Consider the following 13,044-nt stretch of genomic DNA (forward strand, 5'->3'; position numbering starts at 1 on the left):
AAGGATGTGGGTGAGGTTCTGGGATGGGTGCAGACAGTCAATTGCACACTGGACCATAGACCCCCGTGGCCGAAAACATGTGGAAGGAAGGGAACCACCGACTGGGCCAAGAAGGTAGCTAATGCATGATTGGAAGAAGGGGTGGTCTCAGTTTGTCTGAAAGTGGCAGAAGAATGACTATTGGCTGGTTGCAAATGTCCCCTTCTGGGTCCTTGAGTCCTTGCCCTCCCTTTAACTAGTTGCTCTTTCTTTGGTGGTGCCCTGAATGCTTCTAGCACTATCCGTTATTCCTGTACTTTTAATAATCTGTCCTTCTTATTTTAATTGCGTATTTGAATAATTTTCTTCTTTCATTCTTTCTAGTAATTGGGAAGAGAATACTGGTAGACTATTGTTATAAACAGCCTGCACACTTTAGAGCTATTCCAAAGGTGTGCTTGATGTATGTCCTGTGTGATGAAATTACTATTAATAATAATAATAATAATAATAATAATAATAATAAGGAAAACAAGACTTTTGAAATTCAGCTGTAAAAACACAGGTGTGTCTTTAATATATCACAGAGTGAGCATTTACACCTGGCTGGGAATCTTGCTCCCACTACCGAAACGTGAAATGCCACTCCTGGAATTGGGAGCAACAAGGTTAACTAACTAGGGATGGATGTGAACAAATGTTGTTACACTTGCTTTGGGCTTTGTTATGATTGGAAGTGCAGACTGGGGGTTAAGCACAGGCTTCGTGGGAAATGTGGGTTTGTTGAGAAGGGATTGGGGAGAGAGAATGAGAGGGACAACCACATATATGAAATATACATTTTTAAAAACACCCAAAAATCTCATTCAGATTTTGCGCACACAACAGATCAGCTTTCACAGTGACTCTTGAGAGGCCTCAGTTGCTTCAGGTGTCCTTCAGTGCCCATGAGCAGAGAGAAGGTGTGCCTGTGAACTTAAGCCTATGTGTATCAGTGGCTGGGATGTATTCATTTAGCCAAGAATACAATAACCTTTTAAAAGGACCCTAATTAGTGTGTAATAATCCAGAGTGATATACTTCCGGGAAGGTGACAGCTTCTCTTGTGGAGAGTCTCTTTTCCTTTTCAGACCTCGCCCCCCCCGCCCCGCCCCTTTAATCCCTCTGTAGCCCATGTGCATGTTGAGCTTTTGCAATTCTATTGCATTAGGATGTGGCACATTCCAGGCCCTTGACAAGGGCTTTTGTTTAGCAATATTTATAGCAGCTTCTTGTCATTGTAGAGCAAAGGCAATTGCCCTGCCCTCTGGCCCCCTTCTTTAAGCAGATTTTAAGCAGAAGCTCCTCTCATCTAGCACTAATTGAAATGATTGGTGGAGGGGGGAGGGCTGTGCGCTGACTCTGCCTGACTCTGGCTTATCTGCTTGGGGGCTAAACCGGGGGGGGGGGGGTGAGGGTGAGAGAATGCAAATCTTTTGCCTCATTCCAGCAAGGCTCAGGACTAACCGGCCATCTGTCCACTCTTGGAAGAGAAATGACAGAGTCTACGCTCAGCTACAAGTCCAAAGAAAAGAAAAGAAATTGTCCCCAAACTCTGACTGAGAATTTCATATGAGGTACAGTCTCGAAGACTCTCTCATCAGGTCAGTTTGATGTAGCTCTTCAGAGAAACCAAGGGCTGCACCAGCAAAATCTTCAGTGTGTTGTCAAGACTTAAACTGGAGCTAAAAATATGCATTTCCTTTAAGTATTAAGTCTCTAAAATGCAGCTTGCTGGTTTGCCCACATCCATTAGGAATTTCATCAGCGATGTGTACAGCTTGCTTACTGGCACTGCTGACAGCTGAGCAGCCTCACAGCGAGCAAAGCTTGAAAAGATTTAAAACTAGCAAGTTCCTTGAAGAGTAATTTGGTTTTTATGCACAAGGGGCTTATCCTATGAACAAGCGGGCTGTGTTAAAATATGTATTAGGAGTTGTCATCTGAAATATGTTGGCTTCACTTAGGTGAGTAACCGAGCTTGAATTTCTCATCTGAGGATTTAAAATGCTGTCATATTATTTAGAATTCCTTTTTTCCTTTAATAGGCAGTTGGAAATTTAACAGAAATTCAGAAAAGAAAGAAAGCTTTGTGTAACCTAACATGGAATTGTGGATGCAAATAATTTTGCATGTACTATATGATAGCATTAGAATCAGCACTTAAAGCTGACATGCAAAAAGCCACAAGCCCATGTAGTTTTACTTTCTGAAGGTAAATGGGCATAATCTTAATGTCTCTTTTTCTTTGTCTTTTTATGAGTTGTTTAAAAATAAACAACCTTCTGGTCTATCAGAATTTGTTGTCAGGAGCCAATGCAAATACTAAAGAAGCACCACTGTTTTTGTGGGTTTTTTGTTGTTGTACAAAATGCAAATATTAAACTAACATAATTTAAATTGCCATAATATGTACAGACAGATTTTGTTTTACTATTTTATATTATTAGCATTCATTTACTTTGGGCTTTTTAAAATGAAACAATGTAGCTTTATTTGTGTATCTAATATTAACAGGATCAGTATAAATATGTCTTAAAAAAACAATTTATAATTAACTTCTGATTTTTGTTTTTACTCTGTTTGTTTCATCCTCATAATGTTGTAAATATTATTTAAAATACTTGATTTTCTGCCTAATGATGATCAGGGCAGAATAGCTATAATTTTATACATAAACCACAGTAAAGAAAAGGAACTCTCCTTTTTGATGACTTATATCGCCTTGATTTAAAAACAGTTCAGGAAATCGGTCAAAATTAGAAGGGGGCCTAAATATGAGCAAATATGAGTCAAACTACAGGCTTGTGAAAGGGTTTTAAAGCAGTCATAGCAGGTGAATTGTACCAGAAAGACAGGACACATTTTCCTCATATCATTACGAAAACATTATCAAAAATATCATTTAGTATGGATTTATACATTGTGGGGTTTGAGGAGGATTAGTTGGAGGAGTGTGAACTATTTTCATTATACTGACAATTCTTCCAGAAATGCATTGGTATTTGTCTTTAGCTCTACGTGTTCTAACATAGCAGTAATAAAGCAACAGAATGCATGTTTCGGCTTTTAGTGAAACAACATCCCCATCCCACTGTGTCAAATATTTAAATAACAAAACTCAGTAGTGTCCTTGGTACGTACCATCTTATTATGTGAATGCCACTTTTAGCAACCATTTTTATACCATCAGTCTAATAATCCCCCTTCCTTTTGTTAGCATCTGATCACTATATGTATATATATATAAGTTTAGCTGTGATATTTACTTCAGGTTCCGGCCCATAGATTTAGCTTTGCTTTATACTTAGCTGCTGCAGTTTTGGTTTTTTTAATGAGTCAAAATTCCTTATGATGAACGGTATGCTATCATACCATTAAGTCTTGCTTGGATATTAAATTGAGTTGTTATCTCCCGTAAAAGCTAATTAGCAGTATCATACACTACACTGGGGTTGACAACTTCAAAAAGTGCATGACAACAGGATTTCAGAGGTCTGGAGCATGCCGAAGGTACAGAGAAATCGCTTCCTAAGCTAGAAGAATAGCAGAAGGAGCTTATAGAAAGCTTCAATCTTTCTGAGATCCTCAAAGTAATAGTCAGCTGCAGTGAAGTTGAATAGGTTTTCAGCTGGTTTGTTACTGAAGGTTTGTGGAAGAAAAGTGGGGTCTGTATTATGGAGGTATGATGATAGCTGGAGATACATTGCGGCTTAGTTCTGCGGTTAAGAGTGCTTTGCAGGTGGAAAAGGAGCTTTTTTGGATAGTGGTGTGTGTGTGCGTGCGTCCGTGTGTGTGGTGTCAGCCAATGCACCAGAATGCAAAAGAGCGCAACAGGATGCTTGCTAACAAAGGAGTCTTTATCAGTTGAAAAGGTGGGAAGAGCCGTACAAAACTGGTGCACTGAAACCGTTGCAAGAATGTGGGGGCTTCTCAAGATCCCTGCTATCTCTGGCAAAGTAATATAAGACAGAAATTGTGTTCATTGTAACTTCCACTATGGATGCTTTTAATTTTTTTTTTTTAAAAGCCAGCATTTCACTACTACATTTGGTTTTCTTTACAAAAAAAAAGGCTGGTGGTAATTTTAACAAATACGTGTGCCAAGAAATTTCAAAAGTTGGAAAGTTAATCATGGCACATAGCTAAAGAGCCCTGATGCACACAAACCACAGTGCCTTTATTTTATTTCATAGAATTTATACACCATTTGATTGTTTAAAAAACCCCTCAAAGCGGTTTACAGAAAAATAAAATGATAAAATTAAAACGAACAACTATAATTTAAAACATTCAAAAAACAGATTAAAACATTCAATAACATTGTAAATGTCAAGATATCTACTGTTTAATAAGTTATTTTGCAACTGAGCTTTCTTAGGCAAAAGCACATTTTAATTTAGTTGAAGCAGAGGGAAAAAAGAATCAACATATAAGCGAGATGCTAAGGAACAATGACGAGCAGTAGCAAGATGACAATAATGAAGGATGTTTCCTAAATATTTTAAAAGGAACTTAGAGAAGGGAAATCTGCCTGGTTTGCCATCAATTAATAAAATCAACAGGCGATGGGAAAATGGGTCACTTGGGTTTTACTGCTAAGCAGCAAATCCAGAGCAGATAAGATTTAGCTGAGATGTTAAGGTTTATTCAGTGCATTTAGTTAATGAAGTTCTGTGCCTGTATTTTTTAAAAGCATGTGCAGCAGGGCTGGGGAAGGATGGAATGGCCCGTCCTGCTGTAATTATTCCTGATTGATACATACTATGTAAGGCTGGATATTTTTAAAAAGCTGAACAAAGGCGACTTCATTTTGTAAAAGATGCCAGCACACGTACACAACAGAAGTTTTGTATCACTGTCTAGCAAATATCCAGGTAGAAGTACAGAGTATTAGGGGGGGGGGTTTAACACTGAAGGCTTTTTAAAAACATGTTTTTATGTTGCTAAAGATAATAGAAAAGCAAATAAACAGACAGCAGAATGCAATTCCTGTGAAAAACATCCTCAGGCAAATATGTTACTATTCCACTGTTACTCTATTTTTGGAGAGCAGTCTGTATTGACAGCCGATGCTACCTCAAATTGTTTCAGATTCAGCTACAGTGGTTTCAGCTACACATCTCTGCTCACATCATGATCCCAGTTACCGTATTTTTCGCACCATAGGACGCACTTTTTCCCCTCCAAAAATGAAGGGGAAATGTGTGTGCGTCCTATGGTGTGAATGCAGGCTTTCGCTGAAGCCTGGAGAGCGAGAGGGGTCGGTGCGCACCGACCCCTCACGCTCTCCAGGCTTCGCACACCTCTCCGCAAGCAGCGGGAGCGGTCCCGCTGCTTGCGGAGAGCTGCCAGCATGCCGAAGCCTGCGCGCGCTGAGAGCAGCGCGCCCAGGCTTCGCGCACCTCTCCGCAAGCAGCGGGAGCGGTCCCGCTGCTTGCGGAGAGCTGCCAGCATGCCGAAGCCTGCGCGCGCTGAGAGCAGTGCGCCCAGGCTTCGCGCACCTCTCCGCAAGCAGCGGGAGCGGTCCCGCTGCTTGCGGAGAGCTGCCAGCATGCCGAAGCCTGCGCGCGCTGAGAGCAGCACGCCCAGGCTTCGCGCACCTCTCCGCAAGCAGCGGGAGCGGTCCCGCGGCTTGCAGAGAGCTGCCTGTTTGGGGGCTGGGGTCGGGGGAAGCTCGAGCTTCCCCCGCCCCAGCCCCGCGCCTGGGGGGGGGAAATAATTTTTTTCCTTTATTTCCCCCCCAAAAAACTGGGTGCGCCCTATGGTCCGATGCGCCCTATGGTGCGAAAAATACGGTAGTTCTTGTTGGTGCAAAAGGCAAATTTTATATATATTATTTTTCTTTTGCACCAACAAGGGGATAATTTCTGGATGCCAAGATCGAAATTGGTGGCAGGTACTCTTTGGTGAGAGGACCCCAGCAGAGATTTAAAGTAACAAAACATGCAGCAAAATATGTGGAAAAGGAGATCCTTAAGATGTGCCCTTTAAAGTGAGTTCCCAAGTTTTCCTCCTCCCTTAACACAGGGAAAGACCACACATTTGGTAAGTTAGACATAGTTTACTTACAAACTCTCCAGTGGTCAGTTTCATCTGCTTTTCCAGACAGTCTTCAGAAAAAATTGCACAGGCAGTAAAACTTGGCTTAGTTACAAAGTGGTGAAAATTCCTAAATTATTGGTTTAGGAACTGAAAAGAGGCTTGTGAGAGCCGTGCAGAACCGGAGCAACCAGCTCAAACCTCTTTAAACACTGAGCTTCTCAGGTAGGCTGTGGAAGAACAATAGGCCTGATTTCCTAGTGTGGGGAAGTGGATGTTGCTAAGCCTGGCAGGACGGCTTACTTACTCTGTGGTATTAGGCCCTTCATGTGTTATTTAGACTTAAGCATGTTGGTTCTATGAGGCTGGTTATCCCACAGTTCTCTGGTGATCAATGTTTCTAGGGAGCTCTGTGATCTGTCCATTTGAGCATATCAGCAAGCGCCTGGCTGTTCAGTGATGGGGAACTTTTCCCAGCTGGTGAGCCAGATTCTGACCTGTAGGCCATTTGGATGGGTGGGTGGGGCATACGTACAGGCATTATACCAGAGCTTTCCGAACTGTGTGTCATGACATGTTAGTGTGTCGGCTGCAGTGTGTAGGTGTGTCATGCAACGCTCCTTGCGCTCCTCCCAGGGCTGGAAAGGGGTTAGTTTAACCTCTGGTTTGCTAGTAAAACTGAATTACTGAGTTGTGAATTGATGCATGTCTAAAAAGTGTGTCACCAACATGAAAAGTTTGAAAAGCTCTACATTATGGAACTGTGTAGCTTCACTATGGAACTGTGTAGCTTCAAAGAGGCTTTCTTTCAGCCTGAATCAGCACTGACTATGTGCCCCCTTGGGGAAACTCCTTAGGGCAGCCAGTTCTAGCAAGCCACACTTGCAGAGGAACATTGGCAAGCTCATTTTAAGCTTCACATTGTTTCCTTGCAACCACCTGGTTACCTGCCCCTTACCCAGTACATCATAGATGACATCAGGTGTGGAGCAGGTGGGGATGATTTGGAGGAAATGACCTCATAGCCAGAGTTATGACCCCTACTGACTTTGATTTGGTGCATGTGCTGGAGGATCTAGACCAGGGGTCAGCAACCTTTTTCAGCCGTGGGCTGGTCCACCGTCCCTCAGACCATGTGGTGGGCTGGACTATATTCTGAAGAGGGGAAAAATGAACGCATTCCTTTGCCCCACAAATAACCCAAAGCTGCATTTTAAATAAAAGGACACGTTCTACTCATGTAAAAACACACTGATTCCTGAACCGTCTGTGGACTGGATTAAGAAGGTGATTGAGCCACAGCCAGCCCACGGGTCTTAGGTTGCCTACCCCTGCTCTAAACCACAAGTCCACTTACTTTTAATGGTCAGGCAGCATTGCGGCTTGGCCACATCCCACATTGGCGGTCCAGTGGCTGGCTGGGGAGGAGTGGAGGCCTGCCCACGGATTGCCCAGTGGCAAGCAGGCTTGGGTCCAGGGGGCGAACCCAACCAGCCAGTGGGTGTCACTTGTGTCCACCCCCAGGGGAATACATTGAGGCTGGCTCAGCACTCCTCTTTCGTCTATAATCAGATCTCCCACTCTTTTTTTCATATGCTTCTTCCTTCATGCTAATACCTTGCTATGGACATTGTCAGCTGCCCTATTTGGGGCTGGACAGGAATTTTTCCACTTGATAAATTGGCACCAGCCACTTGGTTTTCACCTACCTTATAGCAGTCAACACAACTTTGTGAGGTTAGGCATTGGGTAAGCCTTAGTTTTGTCTGGAGCGGAGGATGTAGCCTCTGCCTGCCCCTCCTGGGTTAAGAGTAGCCCATTAAAGGGATCTGTGAGGAATTGCTTCTGTCCAACACACAGGTGGGCGCTTGGGCCATAGCACTCATCCAACAGGGACCCCTCAGGGATACCCCTATTTGATGTAGGTCATTGCTCCCCCCATTATAACAATCCCGACACTCAGGATGTGGTTTACCCTTAGATTCACTCCCAGCAGATGGGCTGGGGTTAAATAAAGGGCTTCACCTATCCCTACGCCAAACTTTCACATCTGTAACCAGTAAAGTTGTAGCCTATTCAAACCCAAAATCTATATGCTGCTGCCTTGTCTGGTTATTCACTACATAGGGAGTGACTGGGTTACTAGGCCTTGGCACACAATTAGATGATCATAGACAAACAGTCCCTTCTACTCACACACTTCTTCTTCCCTCTTTCATACATTGGAAGGGAAGTGCGAAAGCATCTACATCCACTTCTGACTAAACTGCATTTCTGCATTATGCACAAACTCAGGGAACTGTGTTTTATTCTAACTATCCAGTTAACAAATCAGGACATCAAATGATTGGTTTGATTATGATTTGTTCAAGCTCCACATTGGGCAAAAGTTTTCTGCATTGCAGTGGGGTTGGACTAGATGATCATTGTGGTCCCTTCCAACCCTACAGTTCTATTATTCTAAGATGGATGATATCCCAGAATGCACAAATCTCTGGTTCATAGGCCTCTGTGTAGCGGTTAAGAATCACTGAGGTTTTCCTCAGTGCTGGTATCCAGATAAGGCCATGGTGACACCTGTTACACCTGTGAAAAAGATGAATCACATCTTAGGGATAGAAGTTAAAACTGCCAATAGCATAATACCTTTATGGTTGGGACCACACTTGGAATACGGGGTACAGTTCTGGTTGCCTTGCCTCAAAAGGGCATAATACTCCGCCATATCCCACTTACATTTGGTACCAGAAGGCCCGGAGTTCATATAGTTGTTTGGTGGATTGTGTAGAGAAATGCTAGAACTTAGATCATTCCAGTGAACCTGAATATTGGAAGATTCAGGACAATCAGGACACTCAGCCACATCTCATTTTTTTTATGGACACGATTTTCTGGGTCCAGTACTTTGTATGTTGAGTAAACCTTCTGACCAATCTGCAAAATGTGGCATAACATTTGCATATGTTTTTTCTTATGTGAAAATCTGTATCCTTCTTTGTACAGTACCGTATACACCTAAGGATGTAAAGTGTGAATATGGCAAACGCATGTATCATACAGGTATAGTGTCCTGCTTGTGTTGTTCAGTTGTTTCCATGACACAAAAGGAATTCACATTGGGTGTGATGGAGGAGTTCAGTTTTAAAAATCCTGGATGTGCCTGTCAGCTGATGTTAAGTAACAACTTGAAGCAACTCCAGGCTGCCACTAGGAAGTATGGATTCATGGGGCCTCTGTGGTGGAGCAATTCTCACTACTGTGTTTTAAACCACATGTGATTATTTCCCATGCAGGCAATTTAATCTTGCTTTTGGTCCCACTCCCTCAAAGGGCACTTTTGGCTTTTTCTTTAAACTGTCCTGATGGGTGTCTCCTAAATGCATCTTTTTTTGGAAGGTCTAACTTTCTTGCATTTATAGTAATTAAAGTTTTAAGCCTTAGTTTGTTTCATGACAATGAATAATAGAATCACAAAGTTGGAAGGGACCTTGGTCATCAAGTCTACCTCCCACTAAGTGCAGGATGAATTTGCAGTCCAGGATGCAAAGACACCACTGTGGAATAACTCTTAGCATTAGGAATTCTCCATCTGCTCTACCTTCTGCATTAGAGCCCTTCAGATATTTGAAGGCCTTATTTTCATCTTCTCTTGGCTATACCTTCAGACTCCCTCAGAAGGTGGTGGACTTGCCTTCTCTGGAGGTTTATAAGCAGAGGTTGGATGGTCTGTCATGGGTGCTTTAGTTGAGATTCCTGCATTGAAGTTGGACTAGATGACCCGCAGGGTCCCTTCCCCTACAATTCTGTGAACTCTTTCAACCCTTCTTTGTGAGATTTGACATTGGCCCACTTAAAATGCACTGCCCAGTACTGGACAGAATAGAGTGGAATGATTCCTTTTTATGCATTCTTCTCTTTATAAAGCCATCACTGCAGATGTTCATGTGGCCTCTGTTGTCTCTTGAATGAGATTCTTCTTGGGTTGCTGTATATTTGGTGCTACTGTAGCTTATCATTATGTATTTGATTTTAGTATTATTACTGAGCTTGTGAATATCGTTGTTAGTTTTTTGGAGGGTATCAATATTTTTATTATATTTGTATTTTTTATTAAAATACACTTTTTATTATTTTAAACTTGTTTTGATTTTATATTACAAACTTAGATGATGGCATCTGCCTTGGGAGGGTTTTTTAATAATTAAAGAATTAAAGAAATAAGACTGCACTTGCTTTTTCAGCAGCAGCATCACACTGCTGACTCATGCTTAGCTTGTGATCACCCAAAACATTCTAGATGCTTTTCACATGTCCTGCTGCCAAGCTAAGTCACCTCCATCCTATACTTGTGCCTTTGATTCTTTGTACCTAACTTTACAGTTATCTTTGTTGAATTTTACCTTGTTGGTTTCAGCCCAGCACTCCCGCCCAACAAAATCACTTGAATCTTGATTTTGTCTTCTATGGCATTAGCTACACTTCCCATCATTGTGCCATCTGCAAGTTTGATAAGCATCCCCTTTGCTCCTTGATCCAAGTCATTTATGGAAATGATTAACGGTACAGTGCCTGGGATGTTAGTAGGCACCTCCCTTCAAGTTGATTCAGAGCCATTCATGAGCGCTTGAGTATGACTGCTAGACTAGCTGCAGCTCCACCAAACAGTAGCATCATTCAGCCCACGTTTTAACATCTTGCCAACAAGGAAATCATGGGAACTTTTGTTTCATCTCAAAACCTTTGCTGAAATCAAAAGACACACGTCTACAGCATTCCCATGATTTGCAAAACTAACAACTGTGTAAAAAAGGGAATTAAGATCTATCTTCAACTTTGGTTTTGCTAAATATGTTCTTGGTTAGGAATCTAAATCTTAATAATAAAGAGTGGCTGAGTGATTTGGGGTTCATCCACACCTCCATTTGCCCTGCCACTCAGGGGCATAGGAAGGGGGTGCGGGGGGGGTGAGGTTTGCCCCGGGTGTCATCCCTGAGGGGGGTGACAAAATGGCATGCTGTGGGGGGGGGCACTTACAGCGGGGCCTGGCCTGCAGCGCACCCGAGCCACATGTCCCTCCTGGGACTGATGGGGTGGCTCGGGGCCCCACACTGTCCAAAACAGCAGCGTGGAGCTTGTGTCCTCCATGCGGACTCCGTGGGCAGATCGCGCCCCCCCCATGGGTGGATCGCCCCGCCCCTCGTCCTACACCCCTGCTGCCACTTTCCCCTGGGAAAACCAGAGGTTTAGTGCTGAATCAGAACAAACAGATTGCCGTTTATTTCAATTTAGTGCTAAAGAGTGAGTTTTTTTTGGGGGGGGAGTGGCAGCGTAAAGGCCAAACCTCTTGGACCCGTGCCTAGACAGGACTGCTCAGACCCCTGCCTCCTAGGCACAGGACAAGTGGAAGTGTGGGTTAGCTCTTACTCTCAGCTGCACATGCAGTGGTAGCTCAGAATTAAAGACACTGCAAAACAAATATTGACCAGTGGTATTAAAAAAAATGGCAATGCGCTCTTTCAGCGCAATTAACACAATAACTAAGGGCAACCAGGGGACAAAAGGTAAAAGACCCATTTGAGAAAATATGGGAAGCATTTATGGACTGTACAAGTGTAGAGGATAATGTCTGCCCCCTGCTTCCTATTTATTCTAGACTATGGACCTTTTGAGTTATCTCTTCATCTCAAAACCTTGTAACGAAAAATCTTGCAAAGAAAACCCTGTAAAGAAAATGTAATGGAGAAAGAAAGTATTGAGTCTATCAGCTTGTATAGTTGTTGAGCTGCCTTAAGCCGGTTATGTTAATAATTTACCCATTGTTTGATTTATATTTAATTTGTATTTTCAATACAGTTTAGTAAAGAAAATGATAACAAATTGCAAAAAGAAAGAAAGAAAACGAATTAAGGTTCGCTTGGCACGATTTATGCTTCATAAAGCCATGCAGGCTCCTACTAAACAATACATTATATTCTAAAAATATTGCTCCTCATTCTATTCTAGAAATTTGCCTGGTATCAGCATCAAGCCAACCAGTCTATAGTTTCCTATGTCTGCCTGCCCCCCCCCCTTAAAGATAGAAATAACATTTGCCTGTCGCCAGTCTTCTGACACCTCACCCATTTTCCAAGAAGTCTCCGAGATTACAGGCATCAGCACACTGGGGTGTAATTCATCTGGCCCTGGCCTCAAGACTTGAACTCATCTAGAGCACCTAAGTGCTCCAAGCATCTCCTAACCTATCCTGGGTTGTATGTTCATCCTTATACAAATACATTTCAGTAATCTTTTATTGCTTTCAGCCAGTGGTGATACAATAATTCAAGATAAATTTCAGAAATATAAATTTAATACAACCCCCCTGAAAACTGAAACATGCATACATATACATACATACACACACACACACACACACACACACACCATAAAATTCAGCTATATCGACTGAATTCATCAACTTAAAACATCACCGTGGAAATTAAATTCCAGTCTGAAATAGTTTTTACTTAGATTCTTGAGGCTGTCTGTGTCAAAGTCAATAGGCAACAACTTTTTTGAAATGGGAGAGATACCTTGGAAATACCTGATCATCAAAATAATTTTCGAAGTGGTTGGGGACTGGACTGCTTTTACACAGAGTGGCATGTGCAGGTTCTTCATTTTGTTGCCCTTTATTACATTCACAGATGGATGGGCTTTTAGTGAGTTCGGGGGCAATGACAATCCACCCATATATAGGAGACTTTCCTAATGCAATCAGAATTCCCTCAGGAGCCACGCAATGAAACCATTATGAAAATGGAATTTTGATTTAACTTATGGCCTTCTGTCTCTTCCCTCCGCCAGCAGAGAACGGGCTGCAAATATTCTGTCTCCAATGGATACTAAAAGTCAATACAGCTAAAAGCCCCTAACCATACACGGAGAGGGGAGATAAATAATAAAGTAGCCAGAATAGAATTTCCTTTGGTTACTAATAAAATG

At 42.4% G+C, this 13,044-nt stretch overlaps 1 protein-coding gene across 7 annotated transcripts in view; it reads left to right on the forward strand.

Annotated features, from left to right (window-relative positions):
- Window positions 1–1,221: 1,221 nt before the first annotated feature.
- LOC308460452 (poly(rC)-binding protein 3-like) overlaps window positions 1,222–13,044 on the forward strand; it is an 89,990-nt gene continuing 78,167 nt past the window's right edge. For 2 of the 7 annotated variants that reach the window (XM_080976884.1, XM_080976886.1), the window contains exon 1: window positions 1,464–1,622. The gene's annotated coding sequence lies outside the window, so the exon portion shown is untranslated. Of the gene's footprint in view, window positions 1,623–1,846; window positions 1,986–13,044 lie in introns of those variants that run through there. The other 5 variants (XM_080976887.1, XM_080976888.1, XM_080976889.1 and 2 more) reach the window with 5 other exon arrangements.

Source organism: Podarcis pityusensis (assembly GCF_964106645.2).
Source record: "Podarcis pityusensis genome assembly, chromosome: 13".
NCBI classification, from domain to species: domain Eukaryota; kingdom Metazoa; phylum Chordata; class Lepidosauria; order Squamata; family Lacertidae; genus Podarcis; species Podarcis pityusensis.